Source organism: Colobus angolensis, unplaced genomic scaffold (genome assembly GCF_000951035.1).
Source record: "Colobus angolensis palliatus isolate OR3802 unplaced genomic scaffold, Cang.pa_1.0 Scaffold109, whole genome shotgun sequence".
NCBI lineage: Eukaryota > Metazoa > Chordata > Mammalia > Primates > Cercopithecidae > Colobus > Colobus angolensis.
In genome coordinates, this window is record NW_012111919.1 from 7589297 (window position 1) to 7607075 (window position 17779).

Sequence of the window (17779 nt, forward strand, 5' to 3'; positions counted from 1 at the left end):
GCTGAGATGAAGTTCTCTAGGTCATTTATTCATTCAACAAACACTGAAAACACCAGTGCCTGTTTCCTGCCAGTTCCTGGACTGGACGAGGGTCGAGTTGTAGAACTGGCCATCAGATAGTAATACTTTAATTAACAATGTATTAATAACCCTCCACACGGGACCTGCAAGTTTCCAAGACCCCAGCTCCCTGGGCTGCCTGTCCCCATATATCCAAATCAATTAAACTGCACCCCATCCCACCTCTTGGCCCTGCTCCTTCTTAATGCCCTCTCTCAATTCTGCGCTTCCATTCTGAGTCCCCCACCCCAGGGCACCCCCAGGACAGGGATGTGCCATCAAACAGACTTTGCCGCATATTTGAGACTAACATTAAAAAAGGTGGAGGTGTTTAAATGTCATCCTTGGGCACCCCTTCCTCAAGCAATGACTGCCCACCTCCCCTTGGGCCTCAGCCTGCTGTCCTGTGTCGCAAAGCCTAATACCCATCTCTTCACTTTCCCACTTGCCCCGCCTGGGAGGGGAGCAGTGGGCACTATTTCCTTTTTCTGTCCCCTTTACATCATGCCCACGGTCTGGCCTGGGTGTGGGGAGAGGGCGCGTGTACATTGCATGCGTAACTCACTGCATCTCCTACTAAGACCTCTCCCAAGTTATTTTCTAAACGTATGCGCCATCTTCTCTCAGATTGTGCCTCAATGTGCAGCCAGCTTCTGTTTTAAATAGCATTTTTTGCTTCGCTTGCCTCGGGGTTGTGCTTGGGATACGTTTTCATAGCCAGAATAAAGACCCTGCCTTCTATTCTGCTCTCTGCTCTCAGGGAGGTTGTGGCCAGAGGGAGCAGACAAATAACAGAGTGGTATCAATGACAGAGAACTGTGTGGGCTGTGTGGCAACAGCGCACCTAACCTGCGCAGCGTCTGGGTCATGGAGGTGCCAGAGGGTGGTCAAACTGGGTCTGGAAGGACAAATTCAAGTCAGTCTCTCACACGGGGAAGGGATGTCAGTAGAGGATGTGAAGTGCCAGCGGGTGCAGGAGGGAGGGGCTGGAATGCGGAGCGGCAGGGCTGCCCACAAGGGAGAGGGTGCCTCTGAGGGGCTGCAGAAAAGACGAAGATGCAGAGGGCTGGGGGCCTGAGGCCTGACCATGGAGCAGAGGTGAGGGTTGATGACTGCGTAGGATGGGTGGGGAGGAGGGGCTGGTAAGAGGCAGAACTGGCAGCACCTGGGCGGCATGCCCCTGCCTCACCTCGCTCTCCTACCGGGGAGATGGGAATGAGGCTATACTCTGAGTGGGCCATCTACGGCGGAAGGGACAGTAGTCCCAGAGCTGGGCCTTGAGGTGGGCCATCTCAGGCTCCCTCTCAGGTCAGGCACTGCTGGTGCACGGGCGCCCCACAGCATCTGGGAGAAAGGGTTTTTTAAATGGGTCTGCAGGTACCGACCGCGCAGAGGAGCCCCGGGACCAGGACCATGCTCCCTCCGCTGAGGTGCCCTCTCCCTCACCCCCATCACCCACATCCTCTGCCCCTTCTCTCCAGCCTGGCAGAAGAGAAAGGAGGCTGGGCTGCCTCGGGAGGTGGTGAGCCCCTGGCACCTGGAGCTGAATGAGTGAGGAGCCTAGAGGGGCTTAGACACTGCTTTGGGTCCACAGACCCTAAAGCTGTTGGAGCTGGAGGCTCCCATTCTGCAGACTCTGCCTGGCCATGGGACCAGCCCTCACCTGGCTTTCTCCCTTCCTCCCACCCCAAACACCACTGCGCATTCCCAGTACATTAGTCACGCCCACTCGTGGCGTGCACATGTGCAAGGATGGATTTGCCCCAGTGCAGGTCCTCGGCAGGTCCGCCCCACACCTGCTCTCCTTCAAGGCTGGGGGAGGCACTTGAGTCCGTTGTGTTCTCGTAACTTCAGGTCATGCCTCTCGGGCACCTCCTGCCACATGACAGCAGGTATCTGTCTGGCTTCCTGCCACCCTGGGTGCTCCTGGAGGGCAGATGTTTCCTTGTGCAGCCTGGCAGGAGGCATGGCATTTAGGGGCTCACTGCAAGTAGGGGGACTCTGCTTTTGGGGTGCTCATTGAGGCTGGCTAGTACTGCTACCCTGCTCTGGAAGTCAAGCAACATTTAGAAGATTTTTAACAGTGCAAGTCACCACCACACACACCTCCCACCACCAGAACGGCTGCATTTAGGGATGGGCAACGTCGTGTTGTGGGGAGATGTCCCTAGGCTGTTGGAGGGAGTGAGAATTGATAGGAGCTGTTTGGAAACTTACTTGGAAATACCTACTAACACTAAACATATACCTACCTTATGATCCAAGGAGAATGAGAGCATATATCTGCTGAATGGTGTGTATAAGAATGCATGTAACAGCTTGATTCATCAGAGCTCAAACACAGAAACTACCCGAATGTCCTTCGCCGTGAGAATAGGTAAGTGAATTGTGGTGTGGTATATTCACACGGTGAAACACTACTCAGCAACAAAAAAGGACGAGCTATGGACGCAGGTATAACAGAGATGAACATCACGGGCATATATATTAAGCACAAGAAGCCAGACACAACAAAGCCAACACTGCATGATTCCGTTTGTAGGAAGTTCAGGAACAGGCAAAACTAATTGATGATAATAGAAAGCCAGTGGGTTCCTCGGGCTGAGGGTGTGATATTGACGAGGCATGGACACAAAAAACCTGGGATGCGGAAATGTTCTCTGGATTGATGTGGGTGGTGGTTAGAAGGGTGAACATACATGTAAATAAATCATCAAGCTATACACTTAGATGAGTGCACACTGTGTATGTTATTCCCCAATAAGAAAGTTAAAGGGAAGAAAAATGCTTATAAAAGGGCTTCTGAGTTTCTAATTAGTTCCTTCAAATCTCACTGCAGCTTTTTCAGCAAAAATGAGGGAGGCCCACATGGCGTACGTTTTCTTCAGAATCCCAGAGGATTCTGATTTATGGGCAGAGAGGCCCAGGGCAAAAGCCTCTCACAGCTGTGTGCTGAGCAGAGCAAGTAAGTGGTGGCTTCCCTGAGCCTGATGGGGAAGGCGGAGCAGGCCCTCTCTTCAGACAGCGGGAGGGTGGGCACTGCCTAGAGGGCAGCCCTCGGGACCCCCTCCCCCAGCTCCAGCCAGGCCCCAGCTTCCTCTGGTTCCTGGAACCTGCCCTACCCAGCCGGTGTTTCGGGCTGGGAGCTAAGCTGTTCTTCCACTCCAGGAAAATATTTGTTCAGGGACTTGGCACCCGAATAAGAGGAAATAAAAGCCACCTTGGAGTCGAGAGGGCGGCTCTGCTGCCGGCGGCTGTGTCTGCCCCTCCAGGTTGCCTCTGCAGGTGCCCAGGCCCGGCGTCTGGGGCCTGGCCAGGAACCCCACCCCACAAACAGGCCTGCTTAGGGATAAGCCTGGGGTGCCACTATTTATTCATTCATCCAGTCAGTCAGTCATCCGTCAGTGCCGTCAGCAAATGTTTATGAAACGTATTATGTGCCAGGCACAGTGCTGGGCCCTGGACATTGTCAGTGACCCAGGCCCCATCCTTACCTTCAAGGTAGTGAGGGAGGCTGGCAGCATAGCAGGAGCATTGAGGGTATGGAGGTGAGGCCAGGGGGAGCCACCAGGCAGGCCGATACCACCAAGCACTTGGCAGGCACCCAGCGTCAAGCCAAAGGAAACGTAAGGTCAAATGAAGGGATGACCTAGAGGGGAAGGAGCATTCCAGGCAGATGGAACAGCATAGGCAAAGGCCCAGAGGTAAAACAGCACAGAGCTTTGTGGTGTAGAGAGTTGAAGGGGTTGGCTGGGGTTGGGGCCAGGAGTTCAGCACGAGGAGGTTGGAGGTTATGCCGGAAGAACCTCCCTCCTGGGTATAATGCTCAGGACTGTGGACTTTATCCCCAGAGCAGTGGAGGTTTTTATTTGTTTTGAAACATTTAAACACATTGATTTTGATTCTTTTTTAAATAGAAAAGTACAAAAAGAAAATTAAGTTGACCTCAAATCTCACCACCTAGATATTTCCCGATGACCTTTAAAAAATTAAAATATGCATGTGCACATGATTAGAAATCCAAGCAGAACAGAAAAGTCCAAAATGAAAAGTGAAATCCTCCTTCTCCCCACCTGTCTCTTGCCAAAGGCAATTTCATTTAATAGGTTTTGGGTTGCTGTTTCCAGAAACTTTTTCCATGCACATACCTGTGAGGATGTCTATGCTTTTAAAAAGTTACACCAAAGGGATGGGACTATCCACCGGGACTGAGAGCTCTTTTTCCTGACCCAGTTTCATTTCGGCACGTGCAGACAGTTCTACCCCATTCGTATAATGACTGCGGAGCATTCAGTTGTGCGGACCAGCTGTAACTGACCCAGTTCTTCCCTGTCGGCGAGCACCTTATTTCCAGGCTTCCGCTATTGTACACAGTGCAGAACTGAAGGTCTTGGGCGGGTATTTGAGTAAACCATTATCAGCAAACACCTCAGAGGCTTTTCTAGCAGTGGGCTCTGGATGGAAAGGGGTGCTCTTTACAACTGACCTCCAAAAACGTCCCCCATTGGCCACACCTGTCACCGCGCCCAAACTTTGGGTGGGAGTCCCAGAGACCACCCCTTCAAATGGTTCAATTTCCTTCTTTCCACTGGAGCGGGGGATAGAGATGATATCACACGGTTGTTTTGATTTTCTTTTATTTAATTGCAAATAAGATTAGGAATCATTTCATATTTTTTTATTTTGTTTTGTTTGCTTTGAGACACAGTCTTGCTCTGTTGCCCAGGCTGGAGTGCAGTGGCACGATCTTGGCTCACTGCAACCTCTGCCTCATGGGTTCAAGCAATACTTGTGCTCAGTCTCCCAAGTGGCTGGGACCACAGGAGCACACCACCATTCCCGGCTAGTTTTTGTAGTTTTAGTAGAGGTGGGGTTTTGCCATGTTGGCCAAGCTGGTCTCGAACTCCTGACCTCAGGTGATCCGCCTGCCTCAGCCTGCCAAAGTGTTGGGATGACGGACATGAGCCACCGCACCGCCCCATTTCATATGTTTTTGCCATTTATATTGCTTTTTTCTTAGAGGAATTGCATTGTCCTGTTTTCTGGCCCTTCTTCCTAAGGGGTTTTTGTTCTTTTTCTTGCTCATGGATGTGGGTTCCTCATGTACTCATGACTTTGAGGGAGGAGCATGGCAGGCTTCGGTCTCCAAATGATCTCGCTGGCTGCTGTGGGAGGAGCTTGGGGGCCAGTCAGCTGGGAGGCCTGTGCAGGGGTCCCTGTGAGAGGGGCCGTGGTCTGGAACAAGAGGTGGCTGTAGGAAGGGAGCTGTGACTTGATTCTGAAGATACTCAGGAAAGAAGACTGAAAGGAACAACCAGTGGGTTGATTTTATGCACAATAGTCCACAGCACTTGGGTTCAATGAAAAAAAAAATAAAGCGAAACATTGCCAACGGCCCTCCTGCGGCAGTGGCATATCAGCTAAGATATCTTGACACAGGATTCTCGATAAGTCACACAGTGGGCCACAGTCCCCGCTGGACCATGGCCTGACAGCTTGCACTGCTTCTCTCCTGCTTCTCCTCTTCCCTGTTGGAGAAGTGGTGGGGTGACAAGGAGGAGGCTGGTTCCCAGGTTCCCACTTCAAATATTATGGTCCCACAAGCCATGGAAATATCTCAGAAATTCCAGTATTTTAGCACACAGTAACTGGCTGAGCCACGTGGGTCACCATTAGGCAAGAAGCCATACAGATGCCCCGGGAAGAGAAACAGGGGCATACAGGGCCTGAGTGCACAGGGTCAGGGGGTGTGAGGAGGGCCTTCTGGGTCCAGCTCCCTGCTCCGTGCAGAGCACAGAGATTTACAGGGAGTGCTTCACAGATATCCACTAGGTGAAATACTTTTCTTTTCTTTTCTTTTTTTTTTTTTTTTTTGTGAGATGGAGTTTCGCTCTTTTTGCCCCGGCTGGAGTGCAATGGCACGATCTCGGCTCACTGCAACCTTTGCCTCCTGGGTTCAAGCAATTCTCCTGCCTCAGCCTCCCGAGTAGCTAGAATTACAAGCATGTGCCACCACGCCCAGCTAATTTTTTTGTATTTTCAGTAGAGATGGGGTTTCACCATGTTGGCTAGGCTGGTTTCAAACACCTGATCTCAGATGATCTGCCTGCCTTGGCCTCCCAACATACTGGGATTACAGGTGTGAGCCACTGTGCCTGGTCTGAAATTTTTTAATAATTCAAATTTATGTTATGATCAAAATGAGTGGAAAAAAGGGGGCATGTAATGTTAAAAAGGAAATGTAATTTTTTTCCTTTCTTAAAAAAAAAAAAAAACTAAGTTATATTTTACACACAGTAAAATTCACCCTTATTGTTATATAGTCTTTTTTCAAATGCATGCAATTGTATAACCACCACTACAGTTAGGATCTAGAACAGTTTAATCATCCCCAAAACTTCCCTGGCCCTTTGTAGTCAACCCCTTCCCTACCCCTGGCTCCTGGCAGCCACTCATCTGTTTTCTGTCTCTGTAAGTGTCGCCTTTTCCAGATGTCCTATGAGTGGAATCATACAGTAGAAAGCCTTTTGAGTCTGGCTGCTTTCATTTAGGAGACTGCATCTGAGCTCCATCCAAGCTGTATGCATCAGGAGTGTGTTCCTTTTCATGGCTGAGTAGTGTTCCATGGTGTGGAAATGATGACTTTGTAACCACTCAAAACTAGAAGAATGCAAGTGCTCTTCAACTATGAGCATTTCCTTATTTCTAGATTCATATATCGAAACACTTCCTTTGTCCACCTACGAATCTTGATTTAGAATCCAGAAAGCATGGTCTGTTTGCCTGAGGCTGAGAAGTAACCTTGGAGAAACCACAGAGGTGAACAGGCCCAGGGCCAGAGGGCAGGAGGACACTTGCTCCAGGGACCTTGGGCTGACTGTCTGACCTTTTTTTTGGGCAAGCCTAGCCCCAGTCCACATGGTGACTCTGTGCATCCGCATTCGGATGGGGTGCAGCTCAGTTAGCAGATGGTGCCTCTGACCAGTAAGAGAAAGTCACTCTGTCCTCCAGGCCCGTGAGCCTTGCACCTGGACAGCAGGATTTCAGTCCCCCACTTGCTCCTTGACCTCGGCAAAGCCTGCGCTGTCACTTGGACAGTCTAAGTTTGGACTAGATTTAAGGTTGAAAAGTCCTGAGACCTGCAGACCCAGGAGGCAGCAGATGGGCTGGCTGGCCTCAGAGCCTCAGGGGAAGCCTGCTGGGGTTCCCCTGGGCTGCCTCAGATTCCCCTGTGGGCAATCTGGACCTCAGAAAGACCTTTCCAGGGCAGCATCTTTCTTTTTTAAATTAGAGACAGGGTCTATGTTGCCCAGGCTGGCCTCAAACTCCTGGCCTCAAGCAATTGTCCTGACTTAGCCTCCCAAATAGGGATTATAGGTGAAAGCCACCAAGCCCAGCCCAGGGCAGCATCTTCAATCCCAAATCTGCAGAGCCCTTTCTAGGACAGAGCCCAGGCGATCAGCTGGGATACCTGCTCTAAGGGCGAACGGCTTCCCTCTGTGGGGTTTTTAACTCCCGTGTTAGCCCTTAAAGTGAAGGTGGCTGCTGGGGAGCAGGAGACATGGTCACCCCTGCAGAACTCACGGAGGAGGCAGGAAGGCTTGGTGGTTCAGAGAAAGACTTTGTAGCCAGATGCCTGGGCTCAAAATCCTGGTCCTGCCATTTTCCAGCCTCGTGACTAGTGCACAGGGTGTCTGTTGCAAGCCTGGGAGAAGTATGACGTGGCTGCACATGGGCTACTGCAGCCTCTCAGCACCTGATAGATGTTGTTGTTGGCAGTGACAGGGCCACAGACTGAGACAGTGTGGAGCCCCAGGATGACATCCCTTAACCAGGGCTGCCTCCTTCTGATCCTCGTCTTCCCCTCACCCATCAAATGTGGCCCCAGGTGAGATGACTTCTCGTACTTCCCAGGATTCTGCCAGGCCAGGGTGACCAGGTCTAGTGAGAACCAGGCTGGGGGGCCTCAAGGATGCAGACCCCAGCCCCATCCTCCTGCGAGGTGCTCCCTGCAGCCTGACGACCAGGGACGAGGGTCCACACTGGGCCCCTGGGTGCCCAATGCAGGAGCAGCCTGGCCTCCCCTCTGGGTCCAGCCTGGCTACTCCTGAGGGTGGAAAAGATCCCATGACACGAGGGCTGGGCTGAGTTCCAGCTCATGGCTGCCCAGAGTCCACAGAAGAAGAAAGACTTTTACCAACTCCTTTTCTCTATGTCTTGCTCCAGGGACCTTGGGCTGACTGTCTGGCCTTATTCTCAAGGCTATAAAACATTTTTATTTATTTTTCCCTTTTTAAATGAGGCTGTTTTGCCCTATCAGATGTGCTACCACTTGAACCCATTAGAAAAGACTGGTCGCTTGGTGTGAAAGGTAAGGCCTTCCAGGCCTAAGAATCCAGACACACAGCAGGGCTTCTCGCAGAGGGAACTTAAGCATGCTTTGTGCATGAAATGGGGCACAGTCCCTGCTCCCCAGGCTGAGCTTAGCTGTCCCTGAGATGTGCCTCTCTGGTACAGTGCCACACAGGCTGACCAGCCAGGGCTGGCCCCTCCCGAGAGAGCGCTCACACCCACAGTGCTCGGGGTCATCACCACCCTTCCCTCGTCGTATTCTCATACAAACTCGAGCTGTGTGGTGGTGCGGGCGTTATTACCACTCTTGTTTTGCAGGCGAGGAAACAGGTCTGGAGAGGATCAGGGTTTGTTCAAGGTGGCAGGCCTGGATCTTCGGGACCTGCTGGACTTGATTTTGTGGACCCTGGTGGTGGAGACTGAAGTGGAGACTGCTTGAGGAGGCTGGTCTTGCTACTCAGACACTCTGCGTCCGAACCTGACAGGCAGCCCTTCTTTCCAGCCCTGTCTGTTCAACTCCCTCCTTGCCTGCACCCCAGACAAAGGAAGTTTCTCCCAGGAGCCAGAGACCAGGCCGGGAGCCCAGAGCTGGTGCTCAGCAGGCTCTGCCCACCCTGGCTGAGGGACTGCGTGAAGTTGTTGCATCTCCTTACCCCTCCGTTTCCTTATAGGGAAAGCAGGAGGGCCGGTGCCCACCTTCAGACGCAAAGAGATTTAAGAAAACGCAGCCTGCCACTAAATGTCAGGCACCAAGATTCTGGTTAATTATGAATAAGGACTACCATTTCCAACGTGCTTAGAATGTGCCAGGCTCTATCCATGCCTACCCTCCGATATCAGGGACACAGAGTAATATAGTGGCAGGAGCAGGGGCTTTGGGGTTAGACCCCACTTTACGGGCTGTGTGACCATAAACTCCTTAGAACCTCAGCTCTCTCATCTGTGAAATGAACCCATCTCCTACGGGCATTAAATACAGTAATGGGAGTAAACTCTTTAGCATTTTGGTGTGGGCACAGCAAGCATTGCATGAATAGTGGCGATGACTCTGATGGTCACAAAATCCCTGACAGGCAGGAATCACCACCCTCTTTTAGCAAATGAGGAAACTGAGATCCAAACTGATTCTTCATGCAGCTCCTTAGTGGCCAAGCGGACGCGCAGACCCAGGTCTGTGCTGCTCCTGTGCCGCCGCTGCTTCCTGTTCATCTGTTCTGTCCCAGAGGACACCTGGACAGGCATGGGAGAGGCTCTTCCAGGCTGGAGCTGCCCCAGCAAGCCCCAGAGCGGTTCCCAGGCATGGGAAAGGGTGGCCTCCCTGACACGCCTGGGTGCTGGCACCACAGTTAATAATGATGTGCCCTGCAGGGAGCCATGGTCATGAGTACACAAACAACTAGGGGGCAGATGGCAGCTCATTTCTGCCCAGCCCCAGAGGCAGCTCCGTGTCCCTATGAACCAGTGGGCAGGTGGTGGGATGTCACTTGGAATATGTCAGATCCAGAAATTGGGGAGCAACTCCCTTCTCCCATCGTGGGAGGAGCATGGGCAGTGCCCCTCTGTCTCCCAGGAAGCTGGCTACATAGGTGGCGCTGGCCTCTGCTGGGGAAGCCTAAGGGAATAGCTCCAGCCCCCCAAAGTGGCTCTTCCCTTGGAGCCCTGTGCCCTGAGCACGTCCCTACGTGTGTCTCACTCCTTCAACACAGTCACTGAGGCCTCCTCCGGGTCAGGGCCTGGGGACCCAGAGATATCAGGAGCCCTGCCCTGGCCTTTGAAGAGCCTATGGTTTTGTGGTAAGGATACACACGCTTTATTAAACAATACAGATGTCCAAGGGCAGTGCTGTAGAAACACATGAAGGACACCCCATCCAGCTGGAGGAGTTAGAGAAGACTGCCTGGAAGAGGAGGCATCTGAATGGGGTCTTGTCAAAGGGGCTGGCCCGGCAAAAGAGGAGGAGAGAGGTATTCTTGGAAAGTGCTAGGTGCACCCAAGGACCCACAGGATCGCCCCAGTGTGCAGCATCTGTATTGGGGGTGGAAAAGCAGTGAGAAGTGAGGCTGAAGGGACAACTGGAGCCAGTAAAGGAGGGATGGTTTTCTAGGTCAAGGGCACAGGGGTGTGGCTGATGGTGAGGGAGCCGGCTCTACTGGCTTTTGAGAGCTGACTGTGCTCATGAGCTCAGTGACCTCACAAGGTAGTTTGAAATTGGCCATGATGGAAATATTTATACCATGGACATTGGCAAGTGCCACAAATCAGAGCCAGTTGTTAAAAAAAAAAAGTAGGGGACAACCTGGGTGGATTCTAAAGTAAGGGCATGGGATAATTAGCTTTGTTCCTTAGAAGGGTGTCCTGACTGTTGCAGTATAAAGAACAGGTGGAGGGGAATGGGCTTGGAGACTGGAGCTGGGCCCTGGGTGACCTCCTGGAGATGGCCAGAGGCTGCCCAAGAAGGGTCTGGGTAGTGGGAGAGGATAGGCCCCTGCCTCCCGCTGTGTAACCCGACTCCCACTGTGTCAGGCTCAGCCTGGGGGTGGGGCAGAGGATTAGGTGACTCTTCCAGCCTTCCTCAGCTAGAGCCTGAGAATCCCAGTAAAACCCTTAATGAAAAACACCTGGGGCTCTGCCCCCGAGCCAGGCCTAGAGATGGGGATGGGAAGGGGATTAGGGGATCGGAAGTGAGGGTGGAGAGGGACCCCGCTCCGTCCATTCATTTGTTCATTCATGAACTCTTATTTCACCCAGCTCCCTGTGCCTGGCCCTGGGAGAAGGCGGAGCGGAAGAAAGAGGGGCTAAGGAAGCCATGGAAGCACTGCACAGGGGCCAGAGGGATCTCTGAGCCAGGGCGCCTGCCTCATGTACTGATGTTTACTCTATGGACGCTTCCAGGCCCGATCACCGTGCATCAGAGTCACAACTGGGCTAGGTCCTGGGTCTCCCGTGTCTTCCCTGCAGAATCCTCTCTCTCTCTCTCTCTCTCTCTGTGTGTGTGTGTGTGTGTGTGTGCAAGTACACACACAGGATTGTAGTGAGGAGAGTGTTGATTAGTGAGAATACAGGAAGGGTGGAGGCTGAGGTCCACCCGCTGGAGTGGTGGAACTCAGCCTTCATCCTTCCTGCCCAAGACGTATTGCAGATGGAGCATGTGAGATCCCAAAAAAGAGACTTGGCGGATCCACAGCCCACCGGGGCTTGGCCTGGTCCAGGCTGGCCTCTGGGTCAGAAATGACCTGTGGGTCTTTGATGCCTGGAGAGTTGGGGTGGCTGTGGGAGGGGGCTGGGCTCCAGGACCTCTGCCCCACCCTTCCCTGGAAGGAGGCACTGGAGAGGCAGGACCTGCCTCAGCCAGGCAGCATTGCTCTCTGGCTTCTCAAGATGGCTCAGGGCTGGCCCAGAGGCAGTCACGGGGCTCCTGGGCACTGCGCTGGCTGGCATCAGACTCAGGCTCCTGGCTGGAAGTGCTAGCGGTCATCAAACAGTTGGGCTGGGATTTAGAAAAAGAATGTTCTGTGCTGGGGAGATTCTCGTTTGTGAACTCAGTTCCCACCTGTTGTGCACCTTCCGAGCCCTCCTCCCCACCTAAATTCTGCCCAGGCACAGTCAACGGGCAGGCAGGGGCACAGGGAGCACCTCTGTGCATGTTAGAAACAGCACTCCCTTGGGGAAGATCCCCTCTGGGCAGGCACCTGGCTTGGTGAGTGGGCATGGCCTTTACTGAAATTAGAAAAGAGGACGTGGCTTCAAGCAGACAAAGCACAGGTGCAATGACCAATCTGCACAGACGCACCTGTACCCTCGAGCTCATCCTCCAGTGACAGGCGGGGAGGGCTCCATTTGTACAAACACAACTGCTGCTTCTACACCCTATCTGCCCTTCCTCCACCCACGGGCCACTCCATTCCCCATCCTTCAGGTAATGGACATTTCTTAAAGGGACGTGAGGGACTGGGGCCTGGGCTGGGTGTGCTGTGAAAGCAGAAATGTTCACACTTCAAGGACTATGGGAGGCGTGGCCCCTGCTGACAGCTGCTCTCAGCAGGGGAAGCCCCCACAGGCCTTCTGGGCACCATGTGGGGAGCGAGGCCGGGTATCTGCAGAGGAAAGGCACAGGACCAAGGTGGTCCCAGCCTGTCTGCTCCCCTCACTGTTTCTGTGGTGTACCACATGCTTTAGGGTAGAGGAACCGGCCTTGCCAGCCAGGCTGTGAGACACAACCACCTTCATTTCAGCCCTTGAAAGTGGAACAGCCTTCCCAGCACCCTGGCCCTTCTTCTGATCACTGGCCCTCTAGGGCAAGCCTCTGCAGAAGCAGTGCAGAGCTGCAGACCCGCAGGCCCAGGGTCCCACCTGGTATCTTGGGTGCTTTCCTTCCCTCCTGGGGCCTCAGATCTCCTCATCTGGAAATCAAGTTCAGAAAGGTGCAAAATCTACTGGTAAGAGGCAGAGCTGGTCCTTGAACCCAGGGCTGCCTGACTTCAAAGCTTCGTCACAACAACACAAGTTCCTCTAGGAGCCAGAGCAGACAGAGGCTAACGAGGACTCATCCCTCATGGGATCCTTTGGATGTGGCTGAGCCCGCAGTTGCTTCACGTACTTGGACTTCAAGAGGTCACAAAGCTGTGAGCATTCTTCGGGTTTCTGAGGGCCACCGCCTTGAAGTTGAGGTTCAGAGAAGGGGAGTCACTTGCCAGTCATGGGGAGCCCAGACTCCCTTGCTCCCAGCCAGGGCTCTTTCTGCTGTGCGGAGTGGCTTTCTCGAGCCCATCTAGGTTAGATGTCACAAATGTATAGTGAGTGGGGGCCTTCCCCATGGGAGGACAATGTTCTCTTGGGGAAGCAGAAACAGGGGCGCCTCTGGCTCCATGGCTGCAGCAATCACATGATATCTGCACTGATCACCTGATATCTGCAATGAGTCTGTCACCCCTCCCTCTGCCCCTAGTTACTGACTCACAGAACAGTTGTTAGTTCCTCAAAGGGACAGGAGCAGCAGCCTGGCAGAGACAAGTTACTGGGAGTTACTGGGAGCTCTCTGGTGGGTCAATCACTAAGACTGGGCCCCAGGTTTGTGCTGGACTAGAAAGAGCTCAGCAACAGCGACCTACACAAAGGTGGTCTGTGAAACCTAGGGCAGGGGTGAGCCCTCGGGCAGGAATTCAGGGGCCTCTGGCCTGGTCAGCTCCCTGAAGCCAGGGGGGATGGAGAGTGGGAGCCAGGGCGGAGGAAACCGGGCTGTCCTGAGGAAACAGTCCTGCCTGGAGACCCCGCTGAGCGCCAGCATTGTACAGCCCCAGCTCCCTCCAGGGACCTTGCCCTTGGAGATCCCAGCATCCTGCTGGGAAGACACATATCAGACCTCGGGGGCTTGGCTACCTGTGAGCCAGCAGGGAACGCTTGGTCAGGGGTCAGGGAGAGGCTTTCTGGCTGGCCTGGAAGGGTGGGTGGGATTTTCCCATGGGAAAAGTCTGGAGAACAGAAAAAATAGGAAAACCAGGTCAGGCAGGGAAGTGAGTTGGTGGGAGGGTGGGAGCTGAGGCCTGGAGCCTGCCTCTGTGGGAGAAGGGAGGCTGCGGGCAGGTGCTGAGTCCCTGTTTCCCTGTTCCCCTGTAGCACCCACAGAGATGGCTAGAGCAGGCCACCCTCAAAGGGCACAGTGGGCTCTCATGAGTCAGGGGCCAGGCTGGGGAGCACCCTCTGAGCCCTATTTCCCAGGTGGCCTTCCCACCATTCCCTCCCAGCTTGAAGCCACTTCCTGCAAGAGTTAGTCAGCTCTGCTCACATGCCCGGCTGGGGGTGCTCAGACAGCACAGTGAGACAGCTGTCTTGGGCCCCCTGGATGCTTCCTTTGTGCTTTCCAGGAGAGAGCCTGCCCTCTCACCTGCCACCCCACCCCACGGCTCCAAGTCTGTGGGGCAGCCTCCTGGAAAAGGAAGTCCTCGGGTCACTCACCCACTCAGCCAGCCACCTGGAGGAGCCCCGGAGATGAACTGTGGGCTTCTCCTCACCGTCTCTTCCTCCTCCTCCTCCTCCTCCTCCATCCTGCAGTTCTGGCCTTTGCTTTTCCCAGTTACTTCCTCAGCAGCTGCGCTTTGATTCCAAGACCATCAGCACCCACAGGAAGGGCTCCCAGAAAGAGGCAGGCCCGGAGCTGGTTCCTAAAGTGCCAGGAGGACCTGTCTAGGACTCCAGAAGCTTCCAGGAGTCAGGAAACCTGGCGCAGAGACACTCCTGAAGGCTGTCAATGGGGCAGCTTGGCCTCTCCTTCCCCGCCCTCCATTCTGACCCTCAGATTCTCTCCAGGCACAGCTGGAAGTGGGGTGAGGACAACAGCAGGGGGAAGAAGGCAGGACTAGGTTGAGGGATTCTGTCTGTGGGACAAAGAAGTTTATCTGCCTGATGGGGTCTCCAGGTGCAGCGAGCTACCTCTGAACATGCTAGGGTGGGGATAACACGGACAGGCAGGGGACAGAGGGAAGAATGGGCCACTCTTTCCTCATTGCCTCCACCATCCTGAACACACGGGCATTCCTGGCTCTCATACCAGCCAGGCGCCCCCTCTCGGCTTTTCCCTGGAGCCCCTGGTGATTTGAGGATGTCTTCTCCCCAGGCTGGGCTGTTGTGGGGGATGTGGGGGGAGGCAGCCCTGGGGGCCCAGTGCATACAGCTGGGGGTTGAGCCAAATGCACTGAACAGAGGGACACTGCAGACGGGACTCATGACAGTTGCACAGCCAGGCCCTCCCCCGCCCTGCCAGTGAGACTGATGACTTCCTGAAAAGGGGTTACATGGAGGGTTTGCAACATGGAACATTTGATGTGACCTGTGAACTTCCTGTTCAAGTGGCCCCTGGAGCTCTTGACCTACTCCCGAAAGTGTCACGTGCACAGTTGGAATGAGTCCTAGGAAGCGGGACTTCTCCGAGCAGAGCTGCTTGAGGCTGTGCCCACCGTGAGCACCAGGATCCGGACTCTCCTACTCCAGAGGGTCCTTCCGAGTTGCTGCCGCAGAACCTGCTTGTGGCCTGTGGCTCACGACGTCAAAGGAGGAGCCAATGGGAAGTAGATCTTCCCAGCAAGAGGGCCTCTGATGCCCCCCACCCTCCTCAAAGCGCTAGGGAAATTGGATCTTAAAAAGGGCCTTGGGAACTCAGTGCTGAGCCCTCGGGCCCTGAACCTCTCGTGTGTAAATCTGCCCTGGGCCCCTACTCAGGGTTTATTGGGGGCCTTGGAAGATTCCCTGAGAATGACTGAGCAAGGCCCTTCTCTAGTAAGGACCACGGCTGTCATTGACCTTACTTACATTGAAGGATGGGCAGTGGGCTCAGCCCACTCTCTACTCCCACCCCGTCCATACCAGGGGCCTTTGCAAAACCAGATTGGCCAATTCTTGCCCTGAGCACTCTTGTTCAACACCATCTTCTCTGAGCTGGGCCGTCTATGCCTTGCTTTAAGAAAGTCTCTACCTGCTGGTGTCTGTGGAGACTGTGCAGCCCTCCAATGCTGTGATAGCCTGGCCGTTCCAATACAAGATGTGGGCCCCTAGCTCTCATCTGAGCTCTGAGGGTGCAGTCTGTGGGGATCATTGACCCTCCCAGTGTTTATGGGGAATTCTGTGATGGGGAGACCTGTTTCCTGCGTGGAATCTGAGAAGAAAATGCTTTGGAAGAAGCACAGTTACCCTAATTTCTTGTGTAGCGACATTAAATTCCACCTTTCATCCTGATTCACACAACTGAAACCCTTGAATTATATTTTAATTTCTTCGTTCCCAGCATGGTGTGCGTTCCACGGTTGAACCCCTGATGATCCTCTGGGAGGCCCTAGTCCTCGGCGGCTTCCAGTGTGCCCAAGAAGAAAGATCCAGATCGCCACGCTCAGCCACTCCTACACTAGATGCTCTGTGCACAGGGAACAGGAGGGATTGCGGGGACACTAAGGAGGGACCCCGGGCCTGTGCCGGGGCCCAGGAGCTCCCTGGGAAAAAAGCCTTCCTGAGCTTTTCAAGGTCTCAGCATGACCTGGCAAGGTGGGGCAGGTCAGGGCACTGTTCCATAGGCCCTGACACTGTCTCAGCCCGCCAAGGTTAACGTCCACTCAGCCGCCCCTGTTACCTGCATGACATCTCATGTGACCAACCAGCTGCTCAGACCTGGGCTGCCCACAGCGTTAGCTGTCTGCCTGCTGGGCTGCCTGTGAAGCAATGTGGCCGGATCAGGCCTCGACAGACACTAATGAATACCAGGCCCGTGGACTGGGGATAGAGGTGGTGGGAGTGGGGGGCTCAAAGGCAAATCGGCCTCTCAGGAGAGAGAGTCATGGTAAGTCACCATGGGTAGATGGACTGACGCATTGTGCAAACTACCACCCCCTCAGAGGCGTGAGTATAAGATAAGCCTCTAAGGCCGCACCTGGCCCTTGCCCTCTGGGGACTGACCACAGGGTATTCTGTGGGTGAGAAAGGGAAGGAATGGCTGAGAGGCCATCTGAAGAGAGACTAATGCATGACTGTGGTCAGGATGATGAGGTGAAGCCTGAGAGTGTTTGCTTTCCTGGGAGAAGGCAAACTGAACAGTGACTCAATTGAGAAATATGCCATCAAGTGCTTGTTTCTGAAAGAACACTGTAATCAGAAGGCAGTCCAATTAGGAACGACCAGTGAGGCCCGAGGAGTTAAGCCACCACCCTCTGCCACCTGTGGTCCCGCTCCAGCACCAGGGCCCACCTCCGAGGAAAGCCTAGATCTGACCTCCTGCGCCCTGAAAGCTCCAAGGAATGGATGGCTAAAGGAAGATCTAAGCCCAATGCCTCCCAGATGGAAGCACTGCAGCCTGTTCAGCTTTCCTGGCTGATGGGCAGAGGTGTTTTTTGGCTGGCAGCTCTGGCTTTGTTTAACTACTGGCACCTCTGGGGATGGAGTCCTCCCAGACCTCTCCTGTGGGCACAGCAGGAGACCCAGGAACTCTAGGTTGAGTTCATGCATCTGAGAGCCTTCTTCCTGCATCCAAAGGGGAAGGACGAGGCCAGCAGCCATTTATTCATTGACCCCTCTCCATGGCTCCCAGGCCATTCCTGACATGGCTTGTCTGGGAGAACTGGATGGGTCCTGGCTAAACATGGTAGAAAATCAGGGATTCAGGAAGGCTGGGTATACATGTGCGTTTATCCACCTGGATGTTTGCAGGCACTGCCTCAAAGTTATCATTTCCATCCCAAACACCAGCCTCTCCCCCTGGGTATCCTCTCTCAGCATCTCCATTCCCTTCGTTGCCTGAGCCAGACGTGCAACTGCTCCTGGAGATTCTTCCCTCTCTGAAATGCTCCTGATTCCACCTGTTGAATGTCTACATATGTCTTGGTTCCAGCTC